The sequence below is a fragment of the Psammomys obesus genome, unplaced genomic scaffold, assembly GCF_907164565.1.
Source record: "Psammomys obesus unplaced genomic scaffold, mPsaObe1.curated_primary_1811, whole genome shotgun sequence".
NCBI classification, from domain to species: domain Eukaryota; kingdom Metazoa; phylum Chordata; class Mammalia; order Rodentia; family Muridae; genus Psammomys; species Psammomys obesus.
In genome coordinates, this window is record NW_026596073.1 from 13,358,102 (window position 1) to 13,371,873 (window position 13,772).

The 13,772-nt window shown below is 41.0% G+C and overlaps 1 non-coding gene across 1 annotated transcript; it reads right to left on the bottom strand.

Annotated features, from left to right (window-relative positions):
* Nucleotides 1-6,920: 6,920 nt before the first annotated feature.
* On the bottom strand, nt 6,921-7,023 carry LOC129690543 (U6 spliceosomal RNA). The gene has a single exon (XR_008722301.1). It is a non-coding gene; the product is annotated as a U6 spliceosomal RNA (small nuclear RNA).
* Nucleotides 7,024-13,772: the final 6,749 nt, after the last annotated feature.

Here is a 13,772-nt window from a genome sequence, read left to right on the forward strand (position 1 = left end):
GATTAGGATGTAAAACTCTCAGCTTCTGCTTCTCACAATGATGGTCATGGACTAACCCTCTAAAACCATAAGCAAGCTCCCAATTAAATGCTTTCTTGTAGCAGAGCTGCCTTGGTCACAAGGTTTTGTCATGGCACTAGAACACTAAGATATTTTGCTGTCTGACCCATTGTTCCATAATCCATAGCTATCTGTGCATACTAAATCTCACCTAGTCTGAGCCAGCCCTCAAGCTGAGCTGCTCATTCACGGACTACATTGTTGAGTAAAACAAACCCTTGACACAGTCCACAAGACTGTTATCCTTTGTGTTTTTCCATTTCTTTGGAAGAGCTCCATGAACTACTCCTGACACAATTTTCCAGATAATTGTTTTAGAATGATGCTCTTGCTCCAGCCCAAAGGAATTAACTTCTTTTGATACGTGTGATCCAAGCTACTGGCGTCTTGGAAGTACGATGTCCAATCTACTGGTAGATTGAAAGGGACAGAGTAGAGAAACAAATGTCTTTTGAAAAGCACACTATTAACAGGAAACTCAGAACAGCCCCAAGAGCAATGTCAGTCATGACAGGAAGGGTGTACCACAACGAACACACTGGACTGGTACTGTGATGTTTTGATAATATTTTATAAAACCAGCCTTTCTCAATCAAGTTCAGACAGGCTCAGGACACAACTTTCTTTTGTGACACGCCATTACAAAATCTAAAGTCTTGCTGTCCTGCAGCCACCTGGTATCCTAATGGCCAACATTTTTATCTGTATCTCTCTCTATATTATCTATCTCTATATTATCTATATCTAATCTGCATCTATATCTAATCTGCATCTATATCTAATCTGCATCTATATCTAATCTGCATCTATATCTATCTATATCATCATCTATACCTATATATCATTTAAAGGAGGGGGTCCTTCTAGTTCTTTTAATATTATTTTGTCACATTCCTTTTCAATTCCATTTTCATAGCAATAGGTGTAGATAGAGAATTCTCGTTTTGCAAGTGATAAAACAAACATTCCGAAAGAGTGGGAAACCTGCCTAGAGGTAGCAAATCGAGAAGGAATAAGACCAGGTGAGCTGGCCTTCCCTCTCCCAACCTCTCTCTGCCTTGTTGTCCAGGCTTTCAATTGCCTCTGCACTTTTCCTCCCTTTACATATTATTGTCTCTTCCCTACAGCTGCCTGAGAAGGGATTAACATTTGAGGCAGAGCTGGGGGGAGCGCCATGAGAAGAACAGTTCCAAGCTGGTAAAGGATCTCTCCTGAAGGCCTGTTGACTAGATTCCATGATCTAGTGCACAGCAGAAGAGCAGAGTGGAATCTCAAACCAGGGTTCAAATTCCACATTCATGTGTGTACCTCGATGTCCACTGCTTGGATCAGTGTGATTGTATACGGCATGAGACTCCAACTAAACCACACACTCATCAGGCCCCAGGCTTCTCACTAAATCCACTGCTTTCTTCTCCCGAGAGTGAGCCCGGAATGGCTGACTTCACTGGGTGGCAGGCCCTTCAATGCATCTCTTCTAGTCCTGCCAAACTCAGGAAGTCTTTGCAGTAGCTTCTGGGTACAAGCTACAGCTCCCATCTTGTGACTGGACTCTTGGTCAGGACTGGTATTGGTCCTGCCTTGTCCTGATCTCCCAACAGGGACTGCACATTGCACAAATATCCTTAGGTATCTGCTACTTTATTCCCAGGCCTCCACTCTTGTACTGGCAGCAGCAGATTTCTCCCTACCTCCAGTCCCAGCAGGGAGCCACCAGCAGGTGGCATGGCTGTGGCTCCCCAGATTAATTCAGATGTCATGCCAGGTTCCTGATGAGTTGCAGTTCAGATGCCTTAGCTCACCTACATTTACGTAGTAGGACCATCAGCTAGGATCGCCATATTTCTCAATGAGGGCGGAGTGGTAAGACCTAAAGCTAGTAGTAGACACTTATCCTCACATCCTTCTTTTCTTCATGTAATGTCTGCATTGTAACAGACAGTGTCATGCTTTCTGAGGGCTTGTTCTGGGGGAGTGTGAGGGGAGAAGATAAGTTGACTGCCTCATCCACCCTTGTCTTATAGGATAAATTCTGATTGTGTTGGATTGAATAAGGTTTTAGGAACAACCTTTTTTTAATATTAGGGTTTCTGTTGTATCTCGAAAGAAATGTATTAGTCACTGCATCCTCCAAAACATCTTATGATGAAGAAATTTAAACTTACACAAAAGTATAAAGAATAGCACAGCAAATCACCATGTAGGGCTGGGGTTACAGCTCAGTGGGTAAGACAAAGATTGAAAACCCAGGACCCACATAAAAGCTGGACATGACCAAGAGCCTGGAATCCCAGTGCTGAGAGGGTAGAGAAAGGCAGGTGCTGGAAGTTCACTGGCCGGCCTAAGTAAAACGGCAAACTTAAGGTTCAGTTCCCCTGTACCGAGGGGATAAGACAAAGACCAAGAAAGCAGGTCACCTGACATTCTCCTCTGGCATCCATGGGTAGACACATAGGCAAATGCACCCTACACGTGTGTGAACACAGGCACATGCACACACACAATAGAATAAACACAATGCATGAATAAAAAACGAACTGCCGTGTAGCTGTCACTGACGTCACTGGCTCACTCACAGCCTCTTCTTTTATTTTATTCAATCCATATCTCCTATGGTCTGTATGCTGTCACATCAACACTGGGTTTCCTATCACCTTTTTTCGTGGATATTTTACAATGTGTGTTTAAGATAAGGGTTGATTTAAAATGACTGTAATCCAATTGTTATACCTAAAAATGAACAATTCAACATTATCAAATAATCTGGCTTCATATTTCTCTGATTGCTGCTCAAGATAACATTTGTTTATAGTTGCTTTGTTCAATTAAGGAGCCAAACTACACATAAATATGCTTCTAAAGTCAATCCTTATACGTGTATCACCTTTTCATCTTTTCTTTCTTTAAAATTTTATTTTACTTTTATTTATGTGTTATGTGTATTTATACGGTGTATTTATACGTGTATTTATATGGTGCCTGTAGAGGCCAGGGGAAGGTGTAAGACACCCTGGAAATTCAGTTATAGGTGACTGAGAGCCACATGACACAGGTGCTAGAAATCAAACATGGTCCTCTGGAAGAGTAACTCTTTGCCACTAAGCGATCTCTCCACCTCCAATATATATATATATATATAGAGAGAGATAGAGATAGAGATAGAGATAGAGATAGAGATAGAGATAGAGATATAGATATATATCTGTCTCTCCTTCCAATTAGGCTGAGAATTTACCCTTTAGGATTTCCCCCATGCTGAGGTTTTCTGATTGCCTTTCTGTGATGTTCTTTGTACTTTCTGTAAAATTAAGAGATTAAGAAGCTTTGACAAGGAACGATTCAATTTTTGCAAGACTATTATATTTATTTATGAGAAGATATAGAACTTATGGTCACTTCCTGTTTTGTAGTGTTTAATTTCACCTGTGAGGTCTAGGTACTCTATCCCATCTACCCTTTATAAAGTTTCTCATTAATCTTCTCCCAAATAGTTTATTAAGTTATGACTAGGCCTTTTTCAATTTTATTACTGATGTTTTAATTCTATTAACTGTTTTGCATTTTTAATAAGTCATTTCAACAATAACACACAAATACACATGAATGCAATTATGCACACACACACACACACACACACACCAGTAAATAAATAAATAAATCTTTCCCTTGTGAATGATTTGGTGATTCTGTGATATATTCCTGAGAGATGATAAATTCTTGGTCTGTCTCCTTTTGGTACCAGCTTCCTAAAATGACTAATGAGGTTTATGAGAGTGTACAAGTATATACGGTATGTTTGATGGTGGTGGTGTGGGTGTTTTGATCATTTGGTTTTTGTTTGGTATTTTTGAGGCAGAATGTTGCTTTAAGCTCACATGAATCTTCCTGCTTTGTCCTTCTAAGTGCTTGGATTCCAGGTCTGTGCCATCATTTCTGGCTCAAGTATTTTGTTTAATTTTAATGGGATATTTTAATTAAATTAAATTAATTAATTCAACTTACATCTTGGCCATAGGCCCTTCCCTCTTCTTCTCACAGTCCCACCCTCCGTCCCACATCCCCTCTTCCCTATTTCTCAGAATAGGGGAGTCTCCCTACCCAGACATCCCAGCTCATCTATTCACGTGAGGACTGGGTTCATATTCCTCTCCTGTGGCTGGTAGGGAAGTCCCATCGGGGGAAGTGATCAAAAAGCAGGCAACATAGTCTGTATCAGAGCTATCCCCCACTCCTATAACTAGTGAGCCTACATGAAGCCTAAGATGTTCATCAGACTTATCTTGTTGGGACTTGTGCATTGTAGTATGTCCATCCTGTATTATATGACTAAAATCCACTTATAAGTGAGTATATATACCACTTTCTGGGTCTGGGTTACCTCACTCAGTTTGAGCTTTTCTAGTGCATTTGCCTACACATTTCATGATTTCCTTGTTTTTAATGGCTGAGTAGTATTCCATTGTGTAAATGTACCACAATTTCTGTATCCATTCCTCCGTTGAGGGACATCTAGGTTGTTTCCAGCTTCTGGCTATTATGAATAGAGCTGCTGTGAACATGGTTGTGCAAATGTCCTTGTTGTATTGTGGAACATCTTTTGGGTATATGCCCAGGAGTAGTTTAGCTGGGTCTTGAGGTATAGCCATTCCCAGTTTTCAGAGACAGCACCAGACTGATTTCCAGAGAGAAAGAAAAACATTCAACAGGGGTTTGACTGTGGTGGTCGAGCATGTGCTGAGCTGTGGGAAGCCTCGGGTTCCATTTTTAACCTCTGACAAACTGACCAACAACGTCAAAACTGAAAAACTAGAAGTAGACAAGAAAGCACAGATGAGAGCTATCCACGCACAGAGAAAAGCCTGTCAGAGAGCCAAAGAGGGCTGGTGAGTGATGGAGCAGGAGACAGACGTGAGGCACACACAATGAGGACACTTTAATCTGGAAATAGAAGCCAAATTGGGAATCAGAGAGGAAGTAGTGTGCTGTCCTACGATGGAAAGGATGGACACGAGGCAGGAAGATCAGCAGGGAGCTTAGACACACAGCTCTTGAGTTAGGAGTTGCACCTCAAAGAACTAACCTAAATGAAAACAACTGGGCATGTCTACATGGACCAGGTCCTTAAAGCAGATGCTCTGGAACACCCTCATTCTTGGTGCTCTGTAGGCCTCTCAGCCATGGATTCCCTTCAGAGGTTTTACCAGAACAAGAGATGGGTAAAAATGGGTGAAAGGCCTTGGCTTAAAGAATATAATTTTTAGAGAAAAAAAAATGACTCAGGCAGCAATTCAAGGACTCTAGGAAAGACTTTGGAGGTTTCCCTGCATCTGCATTGTCCCTGCAGATGGCTGTCACTCATGTAAACATTCCTATATCTTAAGCTGCTACCACAATAAGTATTGCTTAACTATTATTATGAATGCATTTCCAACCATTCTTTATTTTAAGAGAAGGTTTAATAAAAGTAGAGGTTATAGAGTGGAAAAGATCTTAAAGGTCATATAGTTATAATTTTATTTTTTTTAATTTAATTTAATTTTTTTCTTATCAGTTACATTTTATTAAGTCTGTATCCCAGCCGTGTCCTACTCCCTCATTCCCTCCCAATCCCACCCTCCCTCCCTCATCTCCACTGTGCCCCTTTCCAAGTCCAATGATGGGGGGGGACCTCCTCCCCATTTATCCGATCCTGTTTTATCAGGTATCTTCAGGACTGGCTGTGAAGCCCTCCTCTGTGGCCTAACAGAACTGCTCCTCCCTTGGAGGGTGGGGAGGTCAAAGGGCCAGTCATTGAGTTCCTGTTAGAAATAGTCCTTGTTCCCCTCACTATGGGAAACCAATTGGTTACTGAGCTACCACAGGCTACATCTGAGCAGAGGTTCTAGGTTATATCCATACATGGTCCTTGGTTAAATGACAGTCTCTGAGAAGACCCTGTGCCCAGATATATTTGGTCCTTGTGGAGCTCCTACCCTTTCCCCATCATACTAACTCCCCTTCTTTCATATGATTCCCTGTACTCTGCCAATGATTTGCTCATGAGTCTTTGTATCTGCTTTGGAAATACTGCTAGTTAGAGTCTTTCAGATGCACTCAGTAGACTCCTGTCATACGTTCAATGCACATCCCATCTGTCTTTCTAAATGAGGATTGATCATCTTACCCCATGTCCGCTCTCTTGATTATCTTTTTTAGGTGTATAGATTTCATTATGTTTATCACATCTTATAGGTCTATATAAGTGAGTATATACCGTGTTTGTCTTTTTCCTTCTGGGATATTTCACTCAGGATGATCTTTTCTAGATCCCACCATTTGCCTGCAAATTTCATGATTTCCTCCTTTTTGATTGCTGAGCAGTATTCCATTGTGTAAAAATGCCACAATTTCTGTACCCATTCCTCCGTTGATGGACATCTGGGTTGTTTCCAGGTTTTGGCTATTACAAATAAAGCTGCTATAATCATGGTTGAGCAAGTATCTCTTTTGTGTACTTGAGCAAACTTTGGGTCTATACCTAGCAGTGGTATAGCTGGGTCTTGAGGAAGCACTATTCCTAATTGTCTTAGAAAGTGCCAGATAGATTTCCAGAGTGGTTGTACCAGTTTACATTCCCACCAGCAGTGGAGGAGGGTTCCCCTTTCTCCACAACCTCTCCAGCATGTATTGTCACTTGAGTTTTTCATCTTGGCCATTCTGATGGGTGTAAGGTGAAATCTCAGGGTCGTTTTGATTTGCATTTCCCTGATGGCTAATGAGGTTGAGCATTTCTTTAAGTGTTTCTCTGCCATTCGATATTCCTCTGTCGAGAATTCTCTGTTTAGCTCTGTTCCCCATTTTTTAATTGGATTACTTGGTTTAAAAATATGGAACACTTCACGAATTTGTCATCCTTGCGCCGGGGCCATGCTAATCTTCTCTGTATTGTTCCAATTTTAGTGTATGTGCTGCCAAAGCGAGCACTAGTTATAATTTTAAATGAAAATATTAAGTCAAAATTCTCATTCTATTAAAAAAAAATGTTGACATTTAGATGAACAAACTCAACAGAGGCCAAGATGCTCTTTTGCCTCCTGGGCACATAAGACATAATGAAGAGTTTTAGTAATAGAATGCAACAACAAAACCAAATACAACTCATAACTATTATAAATTTTCCTTGTAGGAGATCGTCTCCATGTCTTAGGAAGCTGAAAATTTTCTACCATCATTCTTTGGAGAACTTGAGTACAGAATGATTTTATAATCATTGAGTGATTTTATAATCACTCTCTGTCCCAAATTTGTTTTGTTGTTGTTGTAGTTGCCGTTTGTTCTGTGTATGTGTTAGTTAGGACTTCTATGGCTGCAATGAGATACCATGACAATAAAACAAGTTGTGGAGAAAAGGTTTATTTGGCTTACACTTCCCTATTGATGTCCATCACTAAAGGAAGTCAGGACAGGAACTCAAACAGGGGAGAAACCTGGAGGCAGGAGCTGATGCAGCAGAGGGGTGCTGCTTACTGGTTTGCTCCTTGTGGCTTCCTCAGCCTGCTTTCTTATAGAACCCAGGACACCAGCCCAGGGATGGCGCCACCCGCAATGGGCTGTGTCCACCCCCATTGGTGACTAATTGAGAAAATGCCTTACAGCTGGATCTCCTGGAGGCCTTTCCTCAACTGAGGCTCCTTCCTCTCTGATGACTACAGCTTGTGTCAAGTTGACACAAAAGCAGCCAGTACAGTGTGTGTATGTGTGTGTGTGTGTGTGTGTGTGTGTGTACAGGCACATATGTATGCATGCACTCAAAGAGAGACAAGGCAGAAAACTTTGGGTATTGCTTTTTCCTTAGGTGCCACCCACATTTTGTTGTTGTTTGTTTCAGATAAGGGGTCTTCCTGGGCTGAATTTTCCAACTTTGCTATGATGGATGGTCAGCATTAGCCCAAGATCCCCCTGTCACTGTGTTCCCAGCACTGTGATTACAAGAACATGCCATCATGCTTGGCTTTTTAATGTCAGTTTAGGGGGTGGGGACTAAACCACGTCTTCATGCGTGGAAGGCAACTGCTTCAAAGACTGGGTCATTCTCTACCCTATTTGTTCTTAAGACCTTCTTTGCCCCTATGGAAAGTTGATGATATAATTATAAAATCTTGTGTGGACAGTGGCGGGCTTACATGGACCAAGTGATATGGCTTTGCATTGTGTGTTGAAAGTATAAGTCATAAACATGGAATGTTCTATTCAAATAGTGCAAAGATTCAAAATCTGAATGTCTCACTGTTCTTACTTTGATGTAAACAATATTCTTACATGTGTCACAGGGATGCTGTTCCTCAGTAGCTAATAATTCTGAAGTCATTTTCATACCTACATAATTATACTGAGACAGAATCTCATATAGCCCAGGCTGGCCATGATGTAGCCAGAATAATGAACATCTATTTTTGATCCTCCTGCCCTTACCTTCCACAAGCACATAAACCACACTCAGGTTTACTTAGCACTTCGACTCACAGTCAGGGCTTTGCGCATGCTAGGCAATCACTCTTCCAACTGAGCTGCACCGCCATATTCATGGAGTGCCAAAACAGTTCAAGGGATATGGTCAGCCAAGATTGCAAACATTTTACAGTGTGAGCATGCCTCTGAAATCTTGAGTTATTCTGTAACCACACAGCTCCCTTCCCTTTTAAATGTTTGCTTTTGGGAAAATTTGTTCCTTTTTTTCCTAACAAAGGGGGCATTGGAAAACTAACTGATCCAATCTGGTTTAGAGAGAGTTCTTGTTCAAATGGTCAGCTCTCCACAGGAGGACACGGTGATAATGGTGCTGATGGAGGAGTGTGTGTGTGGTGTATTTGCTCAAACGTTGCTTTAACCAGAGATAAGGTTAACCATTCCAAAAAAAAAAATGCTTCTTCATGGCTCAGTGCTATGGTCATTTTTGTTCTCTTGCAGCACAGTTCCAAGCATTAAAAAAAAAAAAAAAATCAAGCTAGACTTACCATTCACTGCAAAAGTAAAACTGGCATTGAGATCATTATCAGAACAAAGGCTCGATATACAAACATTTGAACCATGAAACAAATAGCTCCCAGGTGATAAATCCTAGAGGCAGCAAATCCCAGCATTCAGTTTGAAAGAAAAGAAATTGTTCCCATAAAAGCAAGGCTATGTCAGCATCATGGTCTCTGTTGTCACCTTCTGTCCTCTCAGAAGGGTTAGGCTATTCAAGACAATTCCTGGATAGCAGTAACTCCTGGCATGCCCCCTCCCCCATGTTTGGCTTTGTTGTTGTTTTAATATAGCATTGTATGGTTTGTGAGGTGCACAAGGAAGAGGGGTGGAGAAAATGGTTCCATTGCCCATCTTACAGGGGTAGAACATGGGACTGGCATAATCACTTCTTCCAATATGTCTGAGTTTGCTGGTCCCTGGCCAGCAATGAGTATTTACTAATGCACAGAACACACACATTTATTCACTCCTTGCAGGCTGGACTGTGGCACTGTCAGCACAATTCTTCAGGTGGTCCACTGGGAAGGAAAAAAAAAAGTTCCACAAAGCTGGAGTGATAGCTCAGTAGTGAAGTGCTTGTCTTGCAAGATTGTGGACCTGAGTTGTGTCCTCCAAAACCCATGTGAACAAAGTCAAGCATGGGTTGTGGACATGTAGTTCCTGTGTTGAGGAAGTAGAGACAGTGGTAACACTGAGACTCACTGGCCAACTGGTCTACCTAACTACCAAACCTCAGGCCATGAGAGAATCTTTTAATGTGGATAGAACCTGAGGAATGACAAAAAGTTGACCTCTGCCCTCTACACCTATACATGTATGTGTGTGTCTACAGTAAAATAAAAAGGAGGAGAAAATAATAAAGAAAAGAAAACAAGAAAAGAAAAGGGCTCCTTCTTAGGTATGTGTGTGTCTACAGTAAAATAAAAAGGAGGAGAAAATAATAAAGAAAAGAAAACAAGAAAAGAAAAGGGCTCCTTCTTAGGCAATGAGTGAGGAAAATGAAGTCAGAAAATGCACCTACTTAGGCTGTTTCTGACTTCATATTATTGTTACTGTATTTGCCACTCTATACTATTTTGATGCTTTGGAAGACTGACAATCATTCCACATAACTGTTCTACATGTAACTTCATAATAGTCTGCTTCAAGACTGTGCTCCTAAGTAAAAACTGTATTGTTTCATTTCTAATATTGCCTGTACATACTAAAGATTACAAATGCATGCTAGTCTTTACTCCCTAACGATGAGAAATATTGTTTAAGGGAAAAGACAAGGGCTTATAAATTTTCCTTTGTTCATAAAGTACACAGGCCAGTACTACACACACACACACACACACACACACACACACACACACTCACACACACACACACACACACACACGTATGTATGTATATATGTATATTTATATTTAACCATAGTTTGTATAGAATGTTGAATCACGTCTGTCTGTATAGTTACAATAAAATTTTTTATGTCACAAAAGTAGATTCTAATAGAACGGTATTTAACTGTGACAAAATGATGCCAACTGACTTATGGGGGCACTTATGTATTATTGCTCTGAAAGCTTACTACTCCCCTTACCTTCTAGACAGGAAATCAGGTTCAATGATGTGGCTTTGTTTTCAGAGACACAGTATTTCCTCCAATACAGTTCCATTTGATTCTGTGCTTTGTTTTCTTCTGCATACTCAATGTGAACTGTCCATACTTAAGTTTCTAGTCCCTGACTCTCAGATGTTTCTAACTATGTGTGTGTTGGGATAGTGGCACCATGATGGGAATCTAGTGGCAGTGAAGTGGCTGTCAGCTGTTCTAGATCCCTCAGACCTACTGACTCACTATGAAGGCTGAGGAATCCTCCGCCTGTGTCAATATCTTCACTTTCAAGGGAAAACAAACTGTCTTGTGGGTGATACCAGGACATACCGAGAAAGGTCAGTTGCTGATTTTCAGAGGGATCTGGGTACCAAGAAATACCACTAATTTCTGTGAAATCATGGAGTTAGGCAGCCTACCATTACCTCTGCCAGAATCAACTCAAGCTCCAACGTTGCACACTGAAGGCAACAAAACATATTATGTCTAACATTTTCTCCTTTTCACTGCACTCTCTTAATATTTGTACAAAAATCAAGTTGAAGGTTAGAGAGAAGGCCCTATGGCCAGAGACGCTTGCTTGTGAAGCCTGATGCCTTGAAGAACCCACATAGTAAATAAAGCCCCAGAACTCACATAGTAAAACCTCCACACACATGCTGTGGCATACACATTCTTACACACATGCAATAAATAAAATATAATTTAATATTTAAAAAAAGTTTGAGATAGTAAGACCTGGAGAGGACAGGAGCTCCACAAGGAGAGCAACAGATATGAAAATTCTGGGCACAGGGGTCTTTTCTGAGACTGATACTCCAGCCAAAGACCATTCATGGAGATGGCCTGGAACCCCTGTATAGAGGTAGCCTATGACAGTTCAGTATCCAAGTGGACTCCATAGTAATGGGGACAGGGACTGTCTCTGACATGATCTGATTGGCCTGCCCTTTGATCACCTCCCCCTGAGGGGGGAGCAGCCTTACCAGGCCACAGAGGAAGACAATACAGCCACTCCTGATGAGACCTGATAGACTAGGATCAGAGGGAAGGGGAGGAGGACCTCCCTTATCAGTGGACTGGGGAAGGGGCACAGGTAGAGAAGAGAGAGGGAGGATAGGATTAGGAGGAGAGGTGGGAGAGAGCTACAGGGGGGGATACAAAGTGAATAAACTGTAATTAAAAATAAAAATAATTAAAATAATAAAAAAAATCTTGTTAAACATTGGAAGCTTGGAAGACTTGTGGAACGCCCACAAGACTCTGGAGTCCCCTTCCCTGACAGTTTGTGCCTCTCTGTTTCCTGGCTATGAACTTCCATCACCCCATTATGAGTCTGTCTATTTAAGAGCAATTCTTTCTTATTTCTACTGTGTCTACATTCTCCTGGACATTTTCATGTAAAAGCTGGTTGATGCTTGGGTAAGGTGCAATTCATCAATCTCTGACAACATCCTCACTGATGCTAAGAAGTGAATGAATTACATTCCTCAGGCCTGTTTTAATGCAGGCTTCCTAAAGATCAGGCCTTGACCCAAAACGTGTGTGTGTGTGTGTGTGTGTGTGTGTGTGTGTGTGTGTGTCTGCCTGCCTGTCTGTCTGTCTGCCTGTTGGTCTTCTGTTTTTCCCTTTCTGTCTCCCTAGCCCTCCCTTGGATGAAGAAACATGATCTCTGAAATAGAACACAGAGCAATACCACAAAGGCCTTACACCCTAGAGGATTAAATTCAGAAGCAAAAAATTAAAAGAAAAATAAAAACACTGCTCAGAAACATGACTGTTAGGTACTGATGTCAAATGATTGAGGATCAATGAGTGCATAAGTGAAATAATATTAATGGTAAATTTCCTGATTTAAATCTGTACTTTAGTTAAGTTTTACCCCTTTAAAGAATATGTGCTCTAGCACATCTTTTGAAAAGGCCATTTTTATCCCTTTCTTTTGGTGTCTGAATAAATCTATAGCTGCAATCCTCTTGGTATAGTAGTTATAGATAAATACATTATAATCTTATGAGCAACCACTGAAGCAGTAAAAATTGCTAGTCTTCCATTTCAACTGAAAGCCTTCCTCTGAACAAGTTGTTAGAACATGTTCAGAGATGTCTATCATGGGAACATATAACAGGATAAATTGACTGTGGGAGAAGAAGGCGGGAATTAGTCACTCAGAGGTTGGTGGTAGAAAGCCAAGTGTAAAGCCTCCATGCCAGGTTGACAACCATAAGATAAACTGGCATCCTGCCTGAGTCGGGGTGAGCACTTACTTCATAATGGATTCATGAATTTTCTATTGGCTTGGATAATAAACAACAAAGAAAAATTAATTTTTCAGTAAGATACGATTTATGAGGGAGACTTAAAGCTTCTCTATTTGTGGTATGTCCCTTTGACTTTCTTAATTTCACAATGAAGGTTAGCTTGACTAGATAAAATATGATAAAGTATGTACAAGTGAGAATTCCACATGGCAGAAAGTGAATGCTAACTTGATGCTCCTTCTTTGCTCCCCAGTGATCATAAAAGTACCCCTCTATAGTCATTTTTCTTGTAGATGCCAATGATAACTGAGATAACCACTCTGCTACCTACAGGGCTAGTTCATGAGCTCTCTGCTCTCAAGACAAGGCTCATCCTAACTAACTTCTCATGGCTGGTGCACCTTCACTCCTGGGACTGCGCAGACTCGTGGATGGGCCAGGGCTGTGTAAAAAGGATGGTGGATCTTGCTCATCCAACAGAGGAAAGGGTCAGTCTACAGCCAGAGGGGTTTTGACATACTAGGAACCTTCAAAAATGAAACTACATGTTTCCTTTTGGACTAGATGTGACAGAAATGAATAGCTGCAGAGGTAGAGACCGTTTCAACTCCCAGCCCTTTAGCTATGTAAAAAAGGTAGATGAGATCCGTAATCTTATAGGATTACTGATGGTTCTAATGACAAGAAGACCTAATCAGAGGGGACATATGGAAAAGAGAAAATGAAACCAAAGTTACATTGTGGTATTTTCTGTTATTACTGAGTATTTTGTATTCTCTAAGTCCTGGTAGTATCAGTCAGTCCCTGATCATTGCTTATTATTTGTACAAGTCTCCATGATG